The sequence below is a fragment of the Trichomycterus rosablanca genome, chromosome 1 (assembly GCF_030014385.1).
Source record: "Trichomycterus rosablanca isolate fTriRos1 chromosome 1, fTriRos1.hap1, whole genome shotgun sequence".
Taxonomy (NCBI): Eukaryota; Metazoa; Chordata; class Actinopteri; order Siluriformes; family Trichomycteridae; genus Trichomycterus; species Trichomycterus rosablanca.
In genome coordinates, this window is record NC_085988.1 from 84,105,655 (window position 1) to 84,112,611 (window position 6,957).

Here is a 6,957-nt window from a genome sequence, read left to right on the forward strand (position 1 = left end):
CTACTTTGAATCTTGAATCTTGAATCAAAGAGAAGAGAAGAGAAACAAAAACCGGGTTTCCATCCAAACGTTTCGCAAGTGTAATGCGCATTTATGAAATATCGGCAGAAAAAAAAGCGGAAAATGTCGCGTTTCCATCAACTACAGTTATGCGAAAAAACCTTTACATGACGTGAGAGACGTCGGGCAGAACGAGCAATGGCCCGTCTAATGTGGGCTCAAATCTCCGTGCCACGGCGACGTCCACCTCGCATCTGAACAATTTTGGGAGCACATTGTGCAGAACCATTTTTCAGACGAGCTTCGGATCAAGAATTTCAGAATGTCAAAATCAGCCTTTGATGAGCTATGCACCATCATCGGGTCGTCTGTAGGGCCGAAAGTTTACAGTCACCGGCCACCCGTGCCGACTGAAAAGAGGATCGCTATTGCCTTGTACGAGCCGGCCACTTGTGCGGAGTACAGGGTAGTGGGCGAGACGTTCGGCGTGAGCGTAACAACAGTTCACCGTAGTGTACACGCTGTACGCCAAGCAATCACATCAAAACTAATGAAACGTTACGTCGTACTACCGAATGCGCAGGAGGCAGAAGAAATAGCGCAGCGTAATTATGCAGCGCAGCACATACCACAGGTGTACGGTGCACTGGATGGTACACACATTCCAATCCTCCCTCCAGCAGTCGGGTACAGGGACTATGTAAATAGAAAGGGATGGACATCGATTGTTTTGCAGGAACTTGTGGATGACCAGTTGTTGATTCGTGATGTATGTGTTGGCTCTCCCGGCAGCGCACATGACCCAGCAGTCTTTAAAACATCACACCTTTTCTATATATATATATATATGTATATATATATATATGTGTGTGTGTGTGTGTGTGTGTGGGCGTGTGTGTGTGTGTGTGTGACAGAGCTTGAAACGTCATCATATATTCGCAAAATCTGTTTCCATCCTCTTTCGGCAATGCGATATTCTAACTTTTCCACCTCGTTCAAGCGTGAAAACTTTTTTTGCAATATTTGGGTCTTTTTTCGAATTTTGAGCTTTTCCATCCAGGGTTTTTAATGCGCATTTTCAAAATTCGCAAAAAGTTGGTGGATGGAAAACCGTCTGTTGAGAAGAGAAGAGAAGAGAAGACAAGAGAAGACAAGAGAAGACAAGAGAAGACAAGAGAAGAGAAGAGAAGAGAAGAGAAGAAGAGAAACAAAGAGAAACACAGAGAAGTGAAGTGACGAGAAGAAAAGACACAAGAAGAGAAACAAAGAAGAGAGAAGTGACGAGAAGTGAAGAGAAAAGAAAAGCAAGAAGTGAAGAGAAGAGAAAACAACTAAATGTAATCATTAGGAGGTGTCCACATACTTTTGTAGCTTCTAAACGAGCCTGGACTGCTATATTTTAGGGTGTGTTTGAAAACATAGTGATCTCTCTCCAATATCAAACACAGTGTGGAGATCCGACACCACGCTCAGCAGTGCTGCTCACACTGAACTCTCAGGTTCAGTTCCTCCAGGATGAAAGAACAGGAGAGAAGACTCAGGGATCCACACCAACCTTCCTGTTACGACAGGGGCTTTGTTCTCGTCCCAGACGCTTGTTAGCGGTGCCACCACGTGAGGCTCGAGCGTCTTCAGTTCTTTTCCCCATCATTTGCAGATGTGTTTACAGCAGCGCGTGAGAGCAAACAGCTGGAACGGTCGACTCAAATCCTCCGAACACACCACAGACACGCAGCAGTGATCTTTCCCATCACCATGAGACTGTGTGTGTGTGTGTGTGTGTGTGTGTGTGTGTGTGTGGTGTGTGTGTGTGTGTGTGTGTGGTGTGTGGTGTGTGTGTGTGACTCCGATTCGATTGCTGCAGTGTGAGATCTAATTGTAATCGCCCGCTTGTCTCAGTGAGAAGCATGAAGGAGACAAGCAATGCTAAATTAAGCATAGCATTACCTGCACACACACACACACACACACTTTTATTATTGCTGGTATCTGAGGCATCTCAAGCACCGGTAGCTTAGTGCTCGATGTGATGGACCAGTAATCAGAAGGTCACTGGTTTAAGCTACACCACAGCCAGGTTGCCACTGTTGGCCCCCGAGCAAGGCCCTTAACCCTTAAGTGTCACCTAAATGCCAAAATGTAACATAATAACCTCACTGAGATGCTCGTACTGCTCTCTCTCCTCTACCTGCAGAACATTCTGGGAGATTAGAATGCAGTAATGAGATCAGTGTTAAACAATTACAACACCTGCAAGATTAGAATGTGCAGCGAAATCACTGTATTAAAAATAATAATAATAATAGATAAATAATAAACTTCTGCAAGATTAGAATGTGCAGCAGAATCACTAGAGTAAAACAATAATAAATAAATAAATAAATAAATAAAACACCTGCAAGATTAGAATGTGGCGCAAGATCAGTGTATTAAAACAATAATAATAAATAAATAATAAACACCTGCAGGATTAGAAGGCGCAGATGAGAATAATATTAAAAAAAGAAATAATTAAAACACCTGCAAGATTAGAATGTGCTGCGAAATAACTGCATTAAAAAAAAAAAAATAATAATAATAATAAACACCTGAGATCAATGTATAAAAAAAATAAAATAAATAAATACATAAATAAATAATAAACACCTGCAAGATTAGAATGTGCCAGCGAGATCACTGTCTGTAATAATAATAATAAATAATAAATAATAATAATAATGGAGGCAAGCCGTAGCCTAGTGGTTAAGGTACAGGACTAGTAATCAGAAGGTTGCTGGTTCAAGCCCCACCACTGCCAGGTTGCTGCTGTTGGGCCCTTGAGCAAGGCCCTTAACCCACAGTTGCTCAGACTGTATACTGTAACAGTAATGTAATTTGCTTTGGATAAAGGCGTCTGCTAAATGCCGAAAATGTAAATGTAAGTAATTGAAAAGATGAGTCTAAAAGTTTAGAAGCCTTTCTGTGAAACCTAGAATAAAAAAAGTACTGAAGCCTCGGATCTCACGGCCCTGAGCAGCAATAGATGTGCAGCGTCCTTGTAGAAGATTAGAACGTGTTAATGAGATCATTGTATAGTTTTGAATTAAAACACCTGCAGGATCAGAATGTGCTGCAAGATCACTGTATTTAAAAAAATATAAATAAATGAAAAAATAAATAAATAAAAAAGAAAAAGAAAAGTTTAAACACCTGCAAGATTAGAATATGATGGTAAGGTCATTAGATTAAAAAACAATACATATTAATATATATAAATATATATAAAATTTGATATATATATATATATATATATATATATATATATATATATAAAATGAAAACACCTACAACATTAGAATGTGCCGGCAAGAAAATTACAATAAATAAATAAAAAAAACACCTGTAAAATTTGAATGCTCAGGTAATATTACTAGATTAAAAAAATATATTATAATAATTAAAAAATAAATAAATAAAAACACCTGCAAGATTAGAATGTGCCGGTGAGGTCACTGTATTATTAAAATAAATAAATAATGCAAAATTAAAACCCTTGCAGGATTAGAATGTGCTGGTGAGATCACTGTATTAAAAAAATAAAAATAATTAAATAAATAAATAAATAAATTAATTAAAACAACAGCAAGATTAGAATGTGTCAGCAGGATCGGTGGATTTAAAATATATAAATAAATAAATAAATAAATAAGTAAATAAATAAATAAATAAATAAATAAATAAATAAATAAATAAATAAATTAGTTAATTAATTAAAAAAATTAATTAATTAAATTAAAACACCTTTAATATTAGAATGTGCCAGTAAGATCACTGAAATAAGAAAAATATATATTAATAAAACAATTAAAAAATAAATGTAAACACCTGCAACATTAGAATGTACTGGTAAGATCACTGATTGATCATTGATTAAAATAAATAAATAATTAAATAAATAAATAAATAAAAATTAAAACAGCTGCAAGATTAGGATATACCAGCTAGATCACTATTACACAATACATATATAAATATATTTGGGACAAGGACTCAGGTTCTAGTTGATGAAGAGAGAATTCAGTGTTATTAGTATTAGTTATTTAATGCTAGAATGTTCTGGTACTGACGCTTTGTGTTTTGTCATTTCTGATCATTAGATCTTACTTCCAAATTGTGCCAACCCTCGGCTGGTACCCACTCAATGCCACGTATCCATGGCAACATAATTGTTTGGCTTAGTTCTTTTACAGAACCGTGCCAGTTATTCATGATTAAACATGAGACTCCATCAGTGCTGCGTTTATTCAAAAAGACTCACAGTTCCAGCAAATGAGTGCTCAGATGCTTTTCTTCCAATTTAGTCATAGCCGGTTACTCTTCCGCTGCTGAGGACCACGATGGTGTACGAGGAGGCTATATTCTCCTGACACGCCTTCCCTCCGATGCATGCATGGTCCACCAACACATTCTTATTCACCCGTACGTTGGTGGATTCACACGTGAGGTCGGTCTTGCACATGGAGAGTCACTCACTAATCTTCACCTTCCTCCACTTCTGTACAAGCACCTTGGGCTACTAACCAGGGTCCTTACACTTTTTAGTCCCATCTTTTCCCACACAGCAGACTAGTGGCCGATTTTTTCCGCTGCACTGTTGATTGTGCCCATTAGGGGGCGATGACAGCTGACCGATAGCAGAGCTGGGCGCCTGTTTATTGCTAATAGTTGTATTTTAAATCCACAGGTCCTATCTGATCATGTTATTGCTTTCTCTAAGGTTCTGATCTCTGCGTCTCGCTCGGCTGCGTTCATCCTCTCGTTCCTTCAGCACGCCGGTGACCTCCCTCACCCCCCGACAGCACTGAATTCAATCACCGCTTCAGTATGCAGGATGAGCAGTGGCTGTAATAAAGAGGAACGACTCTGTCCTTTCACTTTCTGGTTAAGGTGAAAACGTAGCCATGTCACCTGATCACACGACTTCCTGTTCACTGATTCATAGAGAAGCAGAATGAGAGAAATAAGAAACTATTCAATGCTTTATAAAGCTGTAAAATGTTCCAGTAATGTTGTTTTTAACCTTGGAGGAACTGTTTGGTGAATGAATTGGGATGCTGACTGTGAGCCAGGTCTAACTACTTTACTTAACTGATTTATTTATTGTTATGATGCTGGTTTTTGCTGCTGGGAAAGTTGCTTGTATTTTTGGATAAATGGGTGTTTGTTTGATATAAGTGATGTTTGGTTGGTTCATTTGGTGGTGGGTTGATTGATGTCATGGTTAGTTAGTTGGGTAATGGGAAAGACATTTAGCTGGTTGATTGTGTGATGACATGGTTGGATAATTAATGAGATGTTAAGATTGTTGTTTGGTTAGTTGACTGATAAGGTGGCAAGTTTACTGATGTCATGTTTGGTTAGGTAATTGTTAAGATATTTTATTAGTTTCTTGTATTATAAAGTGGCAGCTTGGTTGGTTAGTCTGTTAATTGGTTGGTCGATTGGGTAATGGGAAAGTCATTTAGCTGGTTGATGACAAGGTCAGGTAATTAATTACAGGGAGGTTAAGTTGATTGGTTGCTTGTATTGTAGAGTGGATTGATGTCATGGTTATCAAGTAAGTGATAAGATGTTTTATTAGTTTATTGCATTATGAAGTTTGTTGATTGACCGGGTTGAATGGTTGAGTGGTTGGTTGGGAAAGAAGTTCAGCTGGTTGATTGCTTGTATATGGTTGAATAATTAATTATTGGGATGTTAAGATGTCTGGTTGCTTGCTTGTATCATTGAGTAGTTGGTGTGTTGGTTGGTTATTTGTTAAGATAGATGTTTTGCTGGTTAATTGATGTCATGGTTGGTTAAGTAATTGATAGGATATTGTATTAGTTTATTGCATTATGAAGTAGCTGGTTGGTTTTCAGTGGGATAAATGTTTAGTCGGTTGATTGACCGTCTGACTGGTCGAGTAAGGCATGGTTGGTTAATTAATTGTTAATGGATGTTAAAATAGTTGGTTTGCTTGCATTATAGAGTGGTCTGTCAGTTGGTTGGTTAGTTGGTTGAATACTGGAAAAGACCGGTTGATGTGCTGATTGGGTGCATGTTGCCACAGTTGGGTAATTAATTAATAGGATGATAAAATGACTGGTTGGTTGACTGTATTAAAGAGTGGTTAGTTGATGGGATAGAGGTTTTGCTGGGTGATTGATTAGGTGGCAGGTTAAGTGATGTCATGGTTGGTTAAGTAATTGATATGATGTTTTATTAGTTTCTTGTATTATAGTGGCTGGTTGGTTTTTAGTGGAATACATGTTTAGTTGATTAATAAAATGGTTGGTTAATTAATTGAATGGGTGTTAAAATTGTTGGTTGTTTGCTTGTATTATAAAGTGGTTGGGTAACTAGTTGGTTAATAGGAAGGACATTTAGCTGGTTGATTAGCTGATCGGGTGCATGTTGCCATGGTTGGGTAATTAATTAATAGAATGTTAAAATGACTGGTTGGTTGCTTGTATTATGGAGTACTTAATTGGCTGATAAGATAGATTTTTTTACTGGGTGATTGATGGCAGTTTGACTGACGTCATGGTTGGTTAAGTAATTGATAGAATGTTTTATTAGTTTCTTGCATTATGAAGTGGTTGGTTTGTCAGTGGGATAAATGTTTAGTCGGTTGATTGATTGGCTGACTGGTAAAGTAACAGTATGGTTGGTTAATTAATTGTTAATTGGATGTTAAAATCATTGGTTTGCTTGCATCATAAAGTGGCCGTGCAGTTGGCTGGTTAGTTAGTTGAATAATATTATAAAGTGAGTGGTTAGTTGGTTGATGTGATAGATGTTTTGCTGGGTAATTGATTAGGCAGCAGGTTGATTGATGTCATTGATTTCAACCAGCTGACTGGTCGAGTAATGGAATGGTTAGTTAATTAATTAAATAAATGTTAAAATCGATGGTTGGTTGTTTGCTGTCAGTTG